The sequence below is a fragment of the Gossypium arboreum genome, chromosome 10, assembly GCF_025698485.1.
Source record: "Gossypium arboreum isolate Shixiya-1 chromosome 10, ASM2569848v2, whole genome shotgun sequence".
NCBI lineage: Eukaryota > Viridiplantae > Streptophyta > Magnoliopsida > Malvales > Malvaceae > Gossypium > Gossypium arboreum.
Genome location: NC_069079.1, coordinates 90,562,169 through 90,582,307, shown reverse-complemented (window position 1 = coordinate 90,582,307; position 20,139 = coordinate 90,562,169).

Sequence of the window (20,139 nt, the reverse complement as noted above, 5' to 3'; positions counted from 1 at the left end):
TAAAAGTTAACTCTTTTATTTATCAACACATTCAATGTAGCCCACAAAAACATATTTGGGAATTTTTTCACTTTAGTCCCTAAAGTTTCCCTAAAGTTTCACATTATTACAATTTAGTCCCTATTTCATAAATACACAAAATTCACAAAATTCAATATCGCCCATGCTTAGTTGAATTCTCTATAGCTTCACAGCAGCCAATATTTTTATTTATTTCACACTTTTAACCACAACATTTCACATTTTCACAAATGCATCCCTATTTGATATTTTTGTCAAAAAATCACTTAATAAAACTTGATAATCTATAAAAAAAATATCCATTTTCATCATCAACCATCCCAAAGCTCATAGATTCAATAATGACACTTCATAAAATCATTAAAAAATTCAAAAATTAAAGTACGAGCTAGCTAGTACTCGAAGCAACAATTATAAAAACATAAAAATCATCAAAAACCGAGCTCAATACATACCTAAATCAAGCTAGAGAAGTGCCAAAATTCAAATCCCTAGTTTAGCTTCTTCTTCTTTGTTATGTCGGTGCAAAAAGATGATAAAATGGCCACCTTAATGTTTCTTTTAATTAATATTAACTTAAATAACAAATTACTAAATTAACCTTTGTTTAAACATTCATAATTCATTCAATGGATGGCTATTCATGTCAATTTCCACTAATCATGGTCTAATTCTAAAATAAAGACATTTAATTTAATAAGCCATGGCAATTTAGCACTTTTAACATATAGAATGCAACTTTTGCATTTTACGTGATTTAGTCCTTTTCTCAAATTAACCACTTAAACGATAAAATTAGCACACGAAACTTTCACACATACATATTCACATGCTGTAAACACCAAAAATAATATCAAAATAATTTTACAACCTCGAATTTGTGGTTCCAAAACCACTATCTGAATTAGCTAAAATCGGGTTGTTACAAGAATTCTACTTGAAAACTCTAACCGAGTATTTGATGAGCTCTATTGCACATAAGAGGAGTGCTTGAAATGTGCTATATCACTCCTGAGGGATTCAACATATCATTGGTGGAACACTTTATTATCAGTAGTACCATGGGAAAGAATTACTTGGGATTTCTTCCAAGAGGGGTTCAGAAAGAAATACATCAACGAACGGTTTATTGATCAGAAATGAAAAGAGTTCTTAAAGCTGAAACAAGGTCAAATGACTATGACTGAATACGAGTGAGAGTTTGTTACACTCAATAAGTATGCTCGGGAATGTGTTCCAATAAAGGATATCATGTGTAAGAGATTTGAAGATGGATTGAATAAGGACATCTAACTGTTAGTTGGGATTTTAAAGCTGAAAGAATTTGCTGTACTAGTTGAATGAGACTGCAAAGCCGAAGAGTTGAGCAAAGAAAAGAGAAAAGTTGAGTTTGAGGCTAGGGACTCGAGAAAGTGGCCAATGAATAAAACATTCCAATCCTTGTCAAAGAAATCAAGGGATATGCATACTCGTTCGAATGCTTCTATTGGGTATCCCAATTGAGATTGTGGGAAGAAAAATTCGGGTTCTAAGGCCCAAACTACATCCATTACAAGCGTTGGTAATGCTAGGTCTAATAAGCCTGAATGCCAACATTGTGGTAGACGACATCCTAGTTAATGTAGGATGAATAACCAGGCTTACTCTAGATGTGGCTCCTAAGATCACTTCATTCAAGATTGCCCTGAAATGGCTGAAAAGGTTAATTTTTAGAATGCAAGATAGAGTAATACTACTACTAGAGGGAAGCCAGTGAGAAATATGGGAAATAGGACCAGTAGCAGAGGTGTATCCAAGGATTCAGCTATGAGATCAAAAGCTTATGCTATTTTTGCTTGCGAGGATACGTCTTCCCTTGATGTGATCACTGGTACATTTTCTCTTTATGGTACTAATATAGTTGCATTAATTGATCCTGGATCAACTCGTTCCTATATTTGCATGAATTTGGTATCTAGGACGAATTTACCTGTTAAGTCTACTGAGTTTGTGATTAAAGTATCTAATCCCTTAGGCAAATATGTCTTAGTTGATAAAGTTTACAAGAGATATCCTTTAATGATTCGAGGTCACTGTTTTCCAGCTAACTTAATGCTTTTGCCATTTGATGAGTTTGATGTGATTCTTGGAATGGATTGGTTGACTCTACATGATGAAGTAGTGAATTGTAGATGTAAGGTTATTGAATTGAAATGTCAAAACAATAAAATTCTTCAAGTTGAATTAGATGAGTCGGGTGAATTGCCTATTGTGATTTCATTGATGTCAACTCATAGGTATGCAAAAAAGGGTTGTGAAGCATTCCTTGCGTATGTATTGAATACAAAAGTGTCTGAATTGAAGATTGAATTAGTACCGGTAGTGTGTGAATATCCGAATGTATTTCCAGAAGAGTTTTCAGGATTACCACCGGTTAGAGAGGTTGAGTTTGCAGTTGATTTGGTACCAGGGACGCACCGATATCAATAGCTCTGTATAGAATGGATTTGACTAAATTGAAGGAATTGAAGTCTCAGTTGCAAGAATTGACAGATAATGGTTTTGCGAGACTGAGTATTTCTCCCTAGAGTGCACCGGTATTATTCGTCAAGAAGAAAGACGGATCTATGAGACTTTGTATCGATTATCGTCAACTTAACAAGGTTACAATAAAGAATAAGTATCCCTTACCAAAGATTGACTACTTTTTGATCAGTTAAAAAGGGCAATAGTGTTTTTAAAAATAGATTTGAGATCCGGCTACTATCAACTGAGAGTTAAAGACTCAGATGTGCCAAAACCTCATTCAGAACGAGGTATGGGCATTATGAATTTCTTGTTATGCCTTTTGGATTAACTAATGCTACTGTCATTTTTATGGATTTTATTAATCGAATTTTTCAAATGTATTTAGATAATTTTGTGGTTGTGTTTATTGATGATATTTGGATTTATTCTCAAGATGAGGCAGAACATGCCAAACATTTAAGTATTGTATTGTAGACTTCGAGAGATAATAAAATGTTTGCTAAGTTCAGCAAAAGTGAGTTTTGGCTCCAACAAGTAGCTTTTGGGGGCATATTGTATCAGCGGAAGGTATAAGAGTTGATCCAAGTAAGATTTCGGCAATTATTGATTGGAAACCGTCGAGGAATGTATTCGAGGTTAGAAGCTTTTTGGGTTTAGCCAGGCATTATCAACGGTTTGTTAAGGGATTTTTGACGATTGCTACACCTATGACAAGATTGTTACAGAAAAATGTTAAGTTCAAGTGTTAAAGAAATTTCAAAAGTGTATTGAACAGTTGAAAGCATTGTTGACTGAGGCACTAGTTTTAGTGCAACCTGAATCGAGAAAAGAGCTTCTAATTTTTAGCGACGCGTCACTGAACGGTCTTCGATGTGTGTTGATGAAAGAAGGCAAAGTGATAGCTTATGCCTCGAGATAGTTAAAACCACATGAAAAGAATTATTAGACGTACGACTTGGAATTGGCTGCCATTGTGTTTGCTTTAAAGATTTGGTGACATCACTTATTCGGTGAGAAGTGCCACATCTTTACCGACCACAAGAGTTTGAAGTATTTCATGACTCAAAAGGATTTGAATTTGCGACAACAGAGATGGCTCGAGTTGGTAATGATTATCATCCGGGTAAGGAGAATGTAGTCCCCGATGCTTTAAGTAGGAAATCTTTGTTTAGGGTTTTGGGTTTTAGGGTTTAAGGTTTTAAGGTTTAGGGTTTAGGATTTGTGTACCAAGAGATACCGAGATTATTCAAAAAATTCTTCACGAGGCAGACAATGGTTGTTTGTCTGTTCATCTAGGAAGTACAAAGATGTACAATAATTTGAAGAAACTGTATTGGTGGTTAGGAATGAAACAAGATAAATCTGAATTTGTATCGAAATGTTTGATTTGTCAACAAGTAAAGGCTGAACATCAAGTACCTTCGGGTTTACTTCAGCCTATGATGATTCCCAAGTGGAAATGGGAAAAAATTACGATAGATTTCGTAACTAGATTACCTCTGACTTCGAAGAAAATAGATGTTGTTTGGGTTGTTGTTGATAGATTGACGAAATCGGCTCACTTTATTCCTGTATATACCGACTACTCACTTGATAAGCTAGTTGAATTGTACATTGCTGAAATTGTGAGATTGCACGGAGTACCTATTTCTATTATATCGGATAGAGATCCGAGGTTTACGTCTTGATTTTGGAAAAATTTACAAGAGGCTTTGGGCACAAAGTTGAATTTTAGTATCGCGTTTCATCTGCAAACCGACGGTCAGTCTGAAAGAACGATTCAGGTACTTGAAGATATGATTCATTGTTGTGTATTAGAGTTCGAAGTTAGTTGGGAAAAATATCTACCTTTAGTCAAATTTTCTTATAACAATAGTTTTCAGTCAAGTATAAATATGGCTCCATATGAGGCATTGTATGGCTGCAAGTTTTGAACTCCATTGTACTAGATCGAGCTCAGTGAGAGATAGATTCACAGTGTTGATTTGGTTAGAGAAACCGAAGAAAAGGTGATAATAATTTGGATAGACAAAAATCATACGCAGATTTGAAGCGAAAGGAGATTGAATTTCAAGTTGGTGATAAGGTATTTCTAAAAGTGTCTGTGGCAGCCCTAAAGTGACCCTATTCGGAAAGAGGTTTCAGGACCGCTAAACCGAGTCACCAAATTATTTAAATATGATATTTATTGTCTAAAATATGTGAATATGAATGTGTGAAAGTTTTAAGCTTCGATTTAGTTAATTGCATGTGAATTTAGCTAATAGGACTTATGTGTGACATTTTTAAAATGTGATAGGTTAATCAATAAGGATATATTAGTGCATGTAGTCAAAAGGGTGGACTTGTATGTCATTTTCCCCCCTAATTAGTGGTGGCCGGCCATGAGCATGAGGGTGGACAAAATGTTATGGCTAAAACATGTCATAAACATGTTGGGTTTATGCTTTATGTTAGGAATAATAAAATAAAGAACAAGGGCAATAAAATATTAGTGTTAGTAGGAGGAGAAACAAAAAAAAATGTGTGTGGTTGTCCCCTATTGTGCCGTACCTAGAAGAAAAAAAAAAGAAAAAAAAAGCTCTCATGTTGTTCAAGTTGGCCGAATAGAAGAAAGAAAGGAAGGGAAAGGGCTTGGAGAAAATCGGCTATGGTGGTTCACTAGATTAAGGTATGTTTAATGTTGCTTTGAAAGTTCATACATCCCTTGGATGATTAGTCTAAATTCTAACTATCTCATGGAGGATTTGGGGTTATTAGAGTTAGTATTCACTATGAGGCTTCAAAAGTTTTAGTTGAAGCCTTGATACTATTAGCATGTTAGCTATATGGATGTGTTATGATGCTTGAGGTGTTAGATAAATTTGAACTCATCACCCAGTTCTTTAAGCAACCCAAGTTAAAAGTTTCAGTATTGAGGTATCTTGAGCATTCGGCCATGGTAGGAGGTAGAAGAGAAATATGGTTGTTATTAGATGAAGTAGAGTCTAACAAATGAGCACATATGTGCATTAGTTGCTAGATGGAGAAGAATCGGCTAGCAAGTTGTGTGCTAAGGCCGAATATAAGTTTGAACATTATTGAGTAATGTATGTGTTTTGGAATTGATGGAATGGAGAGTATGCTTAAATTGTGTTATGAACAATTATATGTTAAATCAAGGTTTGCTAAGCTAGCTATTAAGGTGAAGTGCAAATGTTAGTATTTGATTTCTAGTATATATATGTGTATTAGCCGAGTTTTGAACTTGAAACAAAATGGTATTTAGTCAATACAAGTGACCATATTTGTAGAATGTATTAAGTATACAATCGGCCTCAACATAGACATGCATATTCGGCCACATGAATGAGTACATAGGTTGATGTGTATGTTCGGCCATAGGTAAGCATATTGATGGCTTTATCTTGACTTAGAAAATTTGGCTAAGGAGAATATTGGCTAATATGTTGAATTTGATTCGTGATTTCATACATATATGACTCTAATGCCTAATATATAAGGGCTAAGTACCTTGAATTCCTTTTTGATGTTCAAAATAATTAAATCAATTTATTTGTTAATATTAAGCTCAAGAGCAAAGGGGAACTAAATTCGATAAAGGGAAGGAAAAAGTGATTGAATAGCTATTGAAATCATTCGACAACATCCGAGGTAAGTTTTCGAGTGATAAGACTTAGTTTATGATTTGATTAAGTCATGACGTATGAGCATAACAAATATACGGTGATATAATGATTCTACTTGAACTACGTGTTGAGTTAATTAGTCTATACGTATGACGGGTAGCCGTATGTGCGTAGAGATCATGTCATAAAGCAAACCAAACCATGCTGTTTGTAAGTGGCTATTGAGCCGAAAATGGGAATGCTTAATAAGTGACTTGTGTTTGAATTCTAGTTATGAAAATGAAATAGAGATGTGTCATGATTTATTGATATGTGCATGAATACTCGGATGATAACCGGGCTAAGTCCCGAAGGCATTTGTGCGAGTTACTATTTCCGGGCTAAGTCCCGAAGGCATTTGTGCGAGTTACTATTTCCAGGCTAAGTCCCGAAGGCATTTGTACGAGTTACTATTTCCGGCTAAGTCCCAAGGCAATTGTCGCGAAGTTACTATAACCGGCTAAATCTCAAGGCATTTGAGCGAGTAGCTATATCCGGCTAAACCCTGAAGGTACTTGGTTGGGAATGAGCGATCTTGCTGTAATAATTTCAATTAATACGCTCCTAAAATCCCAACGATGAGGTACGTTTAGTATATGCATTTGAGTAGTGATTCCGTTTAAATATTATTCGCTCAGTCGATTAATGAGCTTCCGCCTTTTGGTTAAGTTGATCCCTTATGTATGAATATAAGGGTTGGAAATGTGAAGTAGGACTGATTGTTGAGAATATGTGTATATGAAATTATCCGTTTAGTTATATGAATGCTATACTTCAGTTTTGTCTAATTTCATTGCTCAAAACTTACTAAGCATTAAATGCTTACTCCGTTCTTTGAATCTCTATTTTATAGATTTTAGTTCGTCAGCTATCGGACTCGGGATTGTCGAAGTCGAAGTCGTCCACACTATCAAAGCCCTTTTGGTACACTTTTGGTTGAACTCTGAAAATGGCATGTATAGGACTACCCTTTTTGTTGTTGGTCATGTACCCTTTGGTTTTGTATAAATTTGGATAGCCATGCGAAAATGGCTTATATACACTTTGAGCATAGTATTATAATCGTTTTGTATGTTGTTCAGTAAGAGGTATGGAAATGTTTGGAAACGATTAGCCATTGGAATGGTTAATCATGATCATATTTTGTGCTATATATGCTAAAGGGCTAGTTGAATCATGGAAACTATGAAATAGGTAAAGTCTACCTTAAAGGCAGATGCTGTGACACCCCGAATGTGACCCTAGTCGGAGAGTGGTTTCGGGACCACGAAACCGAGTCACAAGAATAATTAAGTGTTATATTCCGTACTTATTGTATGTGGAATTGGTATGCGTAAATATTTCGTGTCTCGATTTTTATTAATTAGGTGCTAATTTATAAGAAAGGACTTAGTAGTGAACTTTGAAAGTACGATAGGGAAATAGGTGATGACTAATTAAAGCATGCATGCAAAATAATGGACTTGCATGTCAAATTCCCCTTTCTACAAGTAATGGCCGCCATGACAAAGAATATGGGTCAAACATGTCATGAAACATGTTTTGTTGGGCATTAGGGAGAAATAGTAAACAAATAAGCATGGGTAAGAAAAGAATGAAAAAAAATGTGTGAGAGAGTGGCATACCCCATTGCCGTGCAACCAAGAAGAGAGAAACAAAAAAAAAAAATTTGTTCATGCTTGCTCTCTCCCTTTTTGGCCGAAAATACTAAGAGGAAGAAGGGATTTTTGCTTCATTTCCTTTGTTTAGAAGAGATCTAGAAGGTGATTTGGCTAAATTTGCATCAAGATTAAGGTATGTATGAGGTTGTGTTGGGAGTTTCATGCATGTTTTGGTTGCTAACTTGATGTGCATGTTAGCCATGGCTCAAATCTTTGGTATGCCATGGAAATGGTATTTGGCCAAAGTTGTTATAGTGATAAAGCCATTGCATGCTAAGTGTGAAGCTTGATGATGATGCATGCAATGATGGATTTTCTACTCATGAGTAAGATTTTGAGTTTTCTCTTTGTTTTATCATGATTAAAGTTGAAAAGGAGCATGATTGTCATACTTGGCCATGATGCATTCTTGAGCATGATTCATGCTTCTTGCATGTTAGTTAAAAGTTTGTGTTTTGGATGGCTATGGACACCTTGAAAATTCGCCATGCTCATATATGCATATATATGATTGCACATTATGTTTGGTTATGAACTAAGTGATGAATATATTGATTTAAAGAAGAAAATGTGGAAGAATGCTTGTGAAATTGCAAGCACAATTCGCCTAGCACACATATAAGTGCTTGATGCTATATTATAAGTTTTGGGCCACAATGTGCAAAGCATAAATTAGTAGATTGCATGCTGTTTTGTGAGGTATTAAGTGCAAAATTGACCTCAACATGTACATGAATATTCGCCTTGGGTAGCCTATTGAAGGCCTTAGCATTTCCTTGATGCTCAAATAAATTGTATTGAATTGCTTGATGTAGTATAAAATGTGCATGACCATTGTGTATTCAAGCTAAAGAGTGGCCATATGACCATTTAAAATCCTTGTCATATTCGCCATAAGCAAGCACAATGAGGTTTTAATAAATTGAATTTGTTTGAATTAGCTCAAGAGCTAAGAGGGCCACAATTGGACAAGGGAAGGAAAAGGTGATCGAATAGCCGAAAAAGCCGTTCGACAACATCCGAGGTAAGTCCTCAAGAAGTGACCTTACTTGAATTATGTGAGATGAAATATGGATGTGTATGATTATTGATTATGTGTGTATGAGTATTTGAATTCCACCGGGCTAAGTCCCAAGGCGAATATGCTAATGATATTAATTGTGTTTGAGCCTTAGTAACGAAAATGAAATATGTATGTCCAATGATTATTGATGTATGTGTGCATGAGAAATTGAATGATATCGGGCTAAGCCGAAGACAATTATGCTGGAAATTATATCCGGGTTAAGACCAAGGCAATTGTGCTAGTGGTTATATCCGGCTAAGGCCCAAGGCATTCGTATGAAGTTATTCTATCCGGGCTAAGACCAAGGCATTTGTGCACGTGATTATATCCGGTTATATTCGAAGAATCTTGGGCTGGAGGTGAGTGTTGGTTGCTGAAATGAATTTAATTAGTACACTCGGACAGCCCAAAGGATAAGGTACGTTATATGTGCATTGGAAAGTCGGCGTGTTTGAGCAACATTCGCTCAATCGACTAATGAATTTCAGTTATTGAATTGATTGATGCTTTGCGAACTTATACAATGATGAAGTATGAAGTAAGAATGTGTATTAATGAAATGATGCATTTGGCTATGTGAATGTATTGCTGTAAATTATAGTTCATTATATTCCTTGAGACTTACTAAGCATAAAAATGCTTACCCGTTGCTTTGGCTCTTAGTTTTCTAGATTTCGCCGAGGCAATCGGATTTGGGATCGTTGAAGTCAAGTCATCCACACTATCAAGCCTCCATTTTGGTATAAATTTTGGTTGAACTTGAGATGGCATGTATAGGACTACCTCTTGTTTGTTAAATACGTTGTAATGTAAGTATGTATGGCCATGCGAAAATGGCTCGAAAAGGGAGCATGAACTTAGACTTATTGTGGGTTGTATGTATATATATTTGGGGTCATGATGTGGCTATGGTTTGGAAATGGGAATGTTGGTCATATGATCAGCCATTGGCATGGTTAAAATGATCATATATGAACCTATGTATGGCAAGATTAGTTGAATCATGGAGACTACCAAATAGGTAAGTCCTACCTTAAAACAGATGCTGCCAGCTGCAGTGGCGTGAATGTGAAAAATCACCATAATTCATAGGAATGGAATCAAATAGTGAATAAGCTATGTAAATGAACCTTGATGAGTCTATTTTCATATGGAAGAAACGAAACGGTCATAGGAGTTACAGGTTAAGAGATATTAAAGCTATTGTGAGACAGGGCCAGAATGGTTTCTGGGTTCCCTGTCGCAACTTTAAAAATTCACTATAAATTATCCAAAAGAATTAGGAGATATACCTTATATGTACAGATTCCATTTTGAGTCTAGTTTCATTAGAAACAAACGACACCAGCATTAAAGCCCTGTGCAGAGAGATATTCAAGTTATACCGCGCGAAGGTCAGAGCAGTCGATCCCTGTAACTTGGGTAACTTTAACTAATAAACTGTACCAATTGGCCCGACCAAAATCCTAGAAATAAATCCATGGATGTATATATGAGTCTAAATTCAGGGAAAATTTACGAAACCAGTTTCCGAGTTTTGAAACTCGAGATATGATTTTTAAGGCGACAGTGACGCAGTTTTCCAGCCTGACTGGAAATGTCAAATTGGTGGGCAAAAACATGTGAACTTGGTTTGTTAACCCTCGGGTCCGACACCGGCGATGGTCTCGGGTTTGGGGTGTTACAGATGCTGACAGCAGCAGTGATGTAAATTTGAAAAATCACTAAAAATAGTAGGAATGGAATTAAATAGTGAATAAATTATGTAATCTAACCTTGATGAATCTACTTTCATATGGAAGAAACGAAACGATCATATGAGTCGTATGTTAAGAGATATTTAAGTTTCCACAAACAGGCCGAACGGTTTCTGGATTCCCTGTTCCGACTTTGGAAATTCATTATAAATTAACCAGAGATAATTAGAAGCCATTCCATATATGTATAGATTCCTTTTCGAGTCTAGTTTCTATAGAAACAAACAACATCAAGATTGCAGCCTGCATGGGGAGATATCCAAGTCGTAATGGATGAAGGTCGAATAGTGAACCACATGTAATAGGGAGACTTTAACTAATAAACTGTACTAATTGGCTCGACCAAAAATTATAGAAAAATTTGTAGATGGATATATGAGTCTAGTTTCGAAAAATTTATGGAACTAGTTTTCGAGTTTTGTAACTCGAGATATGATTTTAAGGTGACAAGGTGATGCGATTAGCCACTTCGTCTAGAAATTTAAAATGGACTGTGCAAATAAGTGAATTAAGTCTGTTAACCCCTCGTGTCCGACTCCGGCAACGGTCTCGGGTACGGGGTGTTACAGTGTCTCCGTAGAATAAAATTCTTAGATTTGGTGATACGGGTAAACTGAGTTTGCGCTTTATTGGTACGTATGAGGCTATTGAGAGAATAGGGCCGGTTTACCATCAGAGTTAAAAAGGATCCACAATGTGTTTCATGTATCGATGTTGCTCCGTTATTAATTTGATCCTTCATATATAATTTCATCGATAGAGGTCGAGATTCGACTCGATATGACTAATGGTGAGGAACCAATCAAGATTTAGGCTCGGGAAGTTAAACAGTTGAGAAATAAAAGCATAGCCCTGGTGAAAGTGTTATGGAAAAGACATGGGATCAAAGAGGCGACATGGGAACCAAAGGAAGCTATGAGAAAACAGTACCCAAACCTCTTTTCCGGTAAGATTTTCAGGGACAAAAATCCCTAAAGGGGAGAGAGTTGTAACAGCACGTTCTAAGGTCAAATCAAAATAGTGGTTTCGATACCACAAATCTTAAGTAGAAATATTGATTCTATTGTCTCTTTAAGGTCTACAATATGATTGAAGGATTGTGTGAAAATTTTGTTAAGAAATTTTATCGATAGAGAGTCCAATTTGACTAATAGGACTAAATTGCTATAAGTGCAAAATGTGTGTTCTAGAAGCTAGAGGCATCTAATTGCTACGCAATTTTAAATTGGAGGTCCTTAAATGGTAATTGACCATTATACTTTAAGTTGGACAAAAATGGTCATGGTTAGATAGAATTTGAAAGTTTTAAGTGAAGGGCATTTTGGTCATTTGGTAAATAAAGACAAATAAAACTAATAAAAAGATGTCATCTTCCCCAACTTAGTCCCCCCATGGCTGAATTTCTCAAGAGAAGACATAGCTAGGGTTTGGCCACTTTCAAGCTCAATTGTAAGTCCATTTTTGTCCCGTTTTTAATGATTTTTATATTTTTGAGATCAGTGTAACCTAATCTAGCTATTTCAAGGACTAATTTGAAAGAAAATCAAAGTCTAGAATTTTACCCATGTAGAATATTTGTGTATTTTGATGTCTAATGATAGAAAATGTATGTTTGATGTTAGGTAAACAACATTTACCAAGTGATTTTTGATGAAAATGTCAAATACGGACCTATTTGTAAAAGTTGTAAAGTGTGTGTAAAAATATGAATAAATAAAAAATGTGGGCTGTTATGAGTACCATTAATATTCGGCTAGGGTTAGGTGATGAAGAAATCGAATGAAAATCATTTTACGAGCCTAGGGAATAAAATGTAAAAGTTAGGGGAAAAATGTCATTTTTGCCATAAGGTGTTTTTGGGATTAAAATGAATAATGTGATAGTTGAATGAGTTAAATTTGATATTATAGATCAAGAAAGACAAGGTTCTAACCTAGACCGGGGAAAGAACAAAGTTGTGGACTAAATCAAACAATTATCCATTTTGTATCGAGGTATGTTCGTATGTTAAAAATAAGCTTTAGAATAATTGTACTTGAATGCTTTAATATTGCATGAATTGTATGTTTGATTTTGTGAATGAGTAAACTCCTACGGACGAGTTCGACGACGAATCAATAAGCAAAAATCCCTTTTGAACCTTAGGAATAGGGTAGGATACAAGTGACATCTCACTAGGGTCATTATGTGTTATGTGATTGTGTGATCCGAGTGCTAGTCTTGTACGTCCTACCGGTGGCTAAGTATACCGGCATATGTTGGAAATACTTGATAGCTTGTGTGAACAGCACCATGTAGCCACATCTTGACTGACAACTTGTGTGAGTAGGCCAGTCGATAGCTCGAGAGTTAACGATTATGTGATATGAGACTTAGGTAGATTTGGCTACATATGTGGCACTTAGTGTGCAAATTTTCTCGAGTATCCGACATTATTATTCCGAGTGGTTCACGGGTATGTCAAAGATGAGAAAATGTGTAAATTCATTTTGAGATGGCTCATATATGTAAATGAAGCTCATGCTTATTAAATGTGTGACATGGTGAAAATGAGGTAAATTTTGTGATGGAATAGAATATGATCATGAAATTATGGTAGGTTTACAGTAATTATGTTATATTATTTGAATGTTATGTGCATGGTAAGGATTGCTTATTTTCCATGTTTTTATAGTGTGGCCCAGCTAACTCAGATCGGAGATCGTCATAGATTTGCCTCACACTATCAAAACTGTTATTTTGGGTATTTGATGATCTTAGTATTTTGAAAGAATGGCATGTATAAGGACTTGGTCATTTTGTTATATGTTTCATTTGATTTGGCCAAATGTATTGGCTTACATTTGTTTAAGGAGATTTGGTATTTAGCCATATAATTGGCTTATTTTGGCTAAAATGGTCTTATATATGTGTATATGTGCTAATGCCTTTGTTTATGTGTTTTGTAATGGGTTGCTATATGTTTATTATGGTTTAATGCTTTGTTGTGGAATATATGTGTTTTGTAATAGGTTGCTATATGTTTATTAGGGTTCAATGCTTTGTTGTGGAATGGATAAATTGGTTTAATAATATGCTATATCAGCTTGATGAGTGAATACAAGTTGATATTAGTCTTAGTAGTATTTTGGTAAATGAGAAAAATGGTATGTTTGGTTTGGTTTGTTAAAATGTCATGTATATGTTAGATGATGGTGTTGCATTAGTATATATTATCCATGATTGTGGATGTTTGGTTTCCTACGTATGCCATGTTCTCAGCCTTTGAATTGGTGTAAGTGCATGTGTGAATAAAGGTGGCAAATGGCTTGGTAAATAGCCTTTACTTTGTCCACACAGGTAGACACACAGGCATGTCTCTAGGCTGTGTGTGACACACGGTCTGCCTCATGGGCGTGTCATCTAGCCGTGTGTTCCCTGCACCTTAAATTTGAGAAACAGAATGCTCGAAATTTAGCACACGGGTAGAGACACGGGCGTGTGTCCTGTGCATGTGAAGTCTGCATGTAATTTATGAAAATTAATTTTCCACAGGGCCTAGCACATAGGCGTGTGACCTGGCTGTGTGATATCAATTTGTTCATGGGTTACAAGTCAGAGAGTTACACGGGGTCGGGACACGGATGTGTGTGACCACATGGCCTACCCACACGGTCGTGTCCCATATCCACACAGGCGTGTGACCTCTGTTTAGTGGAAAAAATTTCTAAGTTTTGTGAAAATTCTAAAGTTCTCGGTTTAGTCCCGAACCATTTCCAAAGAATGTTTTAGGCCTCGCAGGCTCGTGTTAGGGACTTTATGATTAATTGCAAATGGTTTTAATTTGGATGCAAATTCATAACTCGAAATTGTATGATTGGTTATGATGTAAGTCCGGTAATGCCTCGTACCTTGTTCCGACGTCGAATACGAGTAAGGGGTGTTAGAGGGATGATAAATGAGGAAGTGAAAAGGGGTATTTGTAATTGTAAATGACAGCATGCATTAGCTAAAAATAACATCAAATCCCCTTCTCATGGTTGGTCGTGCAATGTGGAAGGAGAGGTTAAGATAGTTTGTTATTTTTAGCTTGTGGCTAGAAAGAAAATGCATGAAAAGAGGAGGGGTTGGACCGTGATTTGAAGAGAGGTTTTAGGGCTATTTTGAAAATTTTAAAATTATCTTAATTAGCTTATTTGGGTAGCAATTAGGTCCACATTTTGGCTACCCTTCCCTTAATGGATTAGTCCTCTTTAATTTAGTAAAATTGGACCCCTTTCTCTGCACCAGGCTAGGAATAAATTTGACCAATTTTTTATTGAATCAATTAATTTCTTTTATGGGTCCAAGAGGGCTTAATTGTGGCACCCATGGTAGAAAAATTATCAATCATCCTTATGTGCCGAACGTTCGAAGGATGCTTCAGCAATCCAACCTTTACAATGTGACTACGAGCTGATTTTTCACCTTTTGTGCAGAACTGTCAAAAATTGATCAAATTATGAAAAATTATTATAAAAATAAATAAAATTAATTTTTTCATAAATGAAGTTCAAATTAATTATTTTATAATAAAATTATAAAATTTTACTTAGAAACTACATGAATTAGTGCTCAAAAGGTGCTGAAAAAGTCTATATATTTTAGTGTTTCCAACAAGTCGACTTTTTGCTTTATCGGGGTTATTTTCGTCCATGCAATAAACTTTATATGAAGACCTATGATGTACTGAAGATCTAATTTGGGCTGCCAACACTTCTATATATATGAAATTAGGGGTTTGATGTAACTAAGTCATTCTAGATGCTTTAAAAAACCCTAGCAGTTTAGGAGTACGACTATATAAATTTTCTTTCGACTTTTCTAATGTGACAGCCTTAAAATGACCCTAGTCGGAATGTGGTTTCGGGACCACAAAACCGAGGCATAAAAATAATTTAAAATTTATTTTGATGCCTATAATATGTGTTAACTCATGTGTGACATTTTTGATGTTTTGATTTAGAGTTATAAATGTGAATTTCACTAGAAAGGACCTAGTAGTAAACTTTGGAAGTATGATGGGGAAATGTGTGATGACTAGTGGATCATGCATGCAAAAATGAGGGTTTGCATGTCAAATTTCCCATATATCATAAGTAGTGGCCGCCATGATGGGCTTATATGCACATAATATGTATTAATTATTAGTTAGTAGCTTATATTTTATAACATAAGTAAATAAAATAAGGAAAAGAGAAAAGAAACAAATGAGTCTTTCTCATGTTTTCTTCTTGGCCGATTCTAAGAGAGGAAGAGGAGGAGCCATTCGGCCATGGTAGGCCTTCATTAAGGTAAGAAACTCAAGCTAGTCCTTTAAAATCATAGCATGGTTTTAAGCTAGATTCTAAGTCCCTTACTTAACCATGCCGAAATCTTTGAAATGGATGGTGATATGAACATTCGGCCATGGTAGAGGTTAAAGAAAAATGGTGGTAATGTTATATATTTTGATAAGTATGTTAAATGGTTTGAGATTTGAACTAGTCATCAAATCCTCTAGGTAGCCCATGCTAAGAATTTTGAATTTTGGGATGACTAGAACTTTCGGCCATGGTAGCTATTGAGGATTTAGGTTTGTGCTTCATGTTAAATTGGATGAATCTTGGTGTAAGGGTGTTTGAACCAAACTAATGATCAAATAGGTGCATAGATACAAAATGGAAAGAATCGGCCTAAGTGTTTTAGTCATTGACATATATATGTTGCCGAATGTGTGCTTAAGGAATTGGTTAAGTACATTGTTGTTAAATGCTTGTTGCTAAGGAATTTTGAATGGGTTATAAATTGAGTTTAATGTTCGAGGAACATTGGTTTGGACACCTAGTGCCGAATGTGTTCAGACGCAACTTACCAAGTGCATAAATATGATAATGCTATGATGGTAGAATAAATTGGAATTCGGCATTGTAAATGATGCCTTGGGCTCTTATGATGGTTAAGGACAAAATGTGTGTTGTGAGGAACGAAATGATGTCTATGAATTCGAAAATGCAAGGTATTAAGCTAGTCCTATTATTCGGTGGTGCATGAGTAGAGCACATGTATAATGCTTGAATAACTAGTCAATAAAGCTATTCGCGCCTAATTGGATAATATGAATGTATTTAATCGGATTGTTAAATTGATAAATTATTAAATAAGCTCTATTTGTTTGAATTAAGCTCAAGAGCTTAGAGGACCAAAGTTTGATAAGGGAAGGAAAAGTGATCGAATAGCCATCAAATCATTCGACAATATCCGAGGTAAGTCTTCAAGTAATGACCCTACTTGATTTATATTGAAATGATTTGTCATATTATGGCGGATAGCCGAATGTGCATAGAGCCTATGTTATAAAGCCAATTGAAATCATGTTTTGTGTGTGGCTATTGAGCCAAATTGGAAAGGTTTGATAAATGATTTGTGTTTGAGCCTTAGTAACGGAAATGAAATATGGATGTGTCATGAATATTGATATATGTGTGCATGAGCATTTGAATGATATCCTGCTAAGCCCAAGGCATTTGTGCGAAGTTGTTATATCCGGTTAAGACCAAGGCATTTGTGCGAGTTGTTATATCCGGCTAAGACCAAGGCATTTGTGCGAGTTGTTATATCCGGCTAAGACCAAGGCATTTGTGCGAAGTTGCTATGTCCGGTTAAGACCAAGGCAATTAGGCGGTGGTTATATCCGCTAAATCTCAAGAAACTTGGGTTTGAAGGTGAGCGATTTGTGCTATAATAATTTTAATTAATACGCCGAAAACCCAAATGATAAGGTATGTTTGCATGTGCATCGGAAAAGTTGATTCGTTTTAAATAGTATTCGTTCAATCGACTAACGAACTTTCGGCTCTTAGATAGGTTGATACCTTGTGTGTGTATATGTTGATGAAGTGTGAAGTAAGTATGAATATGAGAATGTGTATTAATAAAGTGATTCATTTAGCTATGTGAATGTAATACTTTAGTCAAAGCTGATTTCATTACTTGAGACTTACTAAGCATTAAAATGCTTACCCGTTGCTTTGGCTCTCTGTTTTATAGATTTTGCTCGTTAGCTATCGGATTCGGGATCATCAAGTCAAGTCATCCACACTATCAAAGCCCTTTTGGTACTCTTTTAGTTGAACTCGGATATGGCATGTATAGGACTACCCTTTGTTGTTTTTCAAGTACTTTTTGTGATGTATGTGTGTACGCGACCATGCGAAAATGGCTCGTAGAAGTGGAGTATGGCATTAGACCATTTGTTCTTATGTATATATATACGGTTTCATGATGTGACTATGGACTGAATGGAAGTGTTGGGCAAATGATCAGCCATTGGAATGGCTAAATATGATCATATGTGGACCTATGTATGACAAAACTCTAGTTGGTCCATGGAAACCACGAAATAGGTAAAGTTTACCTTGAAAACAGATGTTGACAAAGAAGAAGGGTGTAGATTTGAAAAATCACTAAACTTTGTAGGAATGGAATTAAATAGTGAATAAATTATGTAATCGAACCTTGATGAATCTATTTTCGTATGAAAGTAACGAAACGATCATATGAACAGTATATTAAGAGACATTAAAGTTCTCGTGAAACAGGGCCAGAACGGTTTCTGGATCCCATGTTTCGACTTTGAAAATTTACCATAAATTTTTCAGAGACAATTAGAAGTCATGCCTTATATGTATAGATTCCCTTTTGAGTCTAGTTTCATTAGAAACAAACGGCATGAGTATTGAAGCTCTGTACAGGGAGATATCCAGGTCGTAATACATGAAGATCAGAGTAGTCGAACCCAGAATCAGGGGAGACTTTAACTAATAAACTGTACCAATTGGTCTGACCAAAAATTATAGAAATAAATCTACAAATGGATATATGAGTCTAATGTCAAGGAAGATTTACGGAATCAGTTTTCAAGTTTTGGAACTCGAGATATGATTTTAAGGCGATAAAGGACACGCTTAGCCACTGTTCGAAATTTTTTTTAAATGGATGTGAAAACAAAGTAATCAAGTCTGTTAGCACCTCGCGTCGACTCAAAGAACGGTATCGAGTACGGGGTGTTACAACTAAATTGGTATCAGAGCTACGGTTTAGTCGATTCTAGGACTACCGTAATACGTTTGGGTCTAGCTATACATGCCATTATGTGATTAATTGATAGTGTGGTGATTTCGACATTTGAGTTTGTGTTTATTTATAGTAATGGATCCCGATCCCAACCGAAAGCGATAGTGATGATGTGGAGAGTGTGGTGCCTCTCCTCGCACAAGGGACAAGACCGGCGGACTCTCAACCTATTGCTAGCAATCCGAATGATGAGGCTAGGCAAGCTTTTATAGCGTGATGAATGATTGGTTCAACCAATACATTCGAACTAATACTACTGTTCCACAACCTCCATTCCCAACAAACACAACCCCGACCTACAATGCCTCCGAGAATCGACCAAATAAGGTCAAATAAGCCCCAGTTGATAGAATCAAAACACGGCTATCAATTTAAGGCTACGGATAGTGATGATGCCGAGCAAGCTGAATTTTGGTTGGACAACACTATTCGGGTACTCGATGAACTATCTTGCACACCCGATGAATGCCTAAAGTGTACTATCTCCTTGCTACGCGATTCTGCCTACTATTGGTGGAGTACTCTGACTTCTGTTGTGCCCCGAGAGCAAGTAACTTGGGAGTTCTTCCAAACCGAGTTTCGAAAGAAGTATATCAGTCAGAGATTCATTGACCAAAAACGGAAGGAATTTCTTGAACTCAAACAAGGTTCCATGTCGGTTACCGATTATGAACGAAAATTTGTGAGGCTTAGCCGGTACGCATGAGAATGCATTTCCTCAGAAGCCGTAATATGTAAACGTTTTGAGGATGCACTAAATGATAATATAAAGCTGTATTTTGGAAATCCGAGAATTTGTAGTACTTGTTGAGCGAGCTTGCAAGGCCGAGGAGCTCAGTATGGAGAAAAGAAAAGCTGAGGTGGGAGCAAGGGAGTTTCGTAAGAGGTCTTCGGGGAAGCCCTTTCCACAGTCATCGAAGAAATTTAGAGATGGCTTGGGCCGGTCTAGGGACACTTCGTGCTTTTCTAGACGAGATCGCGATCGACCCCCTGGAGCACACGAATCACTTCGATCGCCAGTGTTGGAAATGATCGTCGAGATAGAACGGAGTGCCGTGATTGTGGCAAATGGCATTCGAAGTTGTAGATTCCATGACCGCTCTGTTACAAGTGCGGATCGTTGACCACTTCATTAAAGATTGCCCGAGGTTGCTGAATGAATGTAAATCGAGTGGGAAACCGGTGCTACCACCGCTGAGGTAGACCATCTAGAAATACGGGCAATGCTAGTAGTGATCAGAGAGGATCTAGAGATGCTACGACCAGATCCGAGGCTCGCGCTCCTGCTAGGGCTTATGCTATACGCGCACGCGAGGATGCTTCCT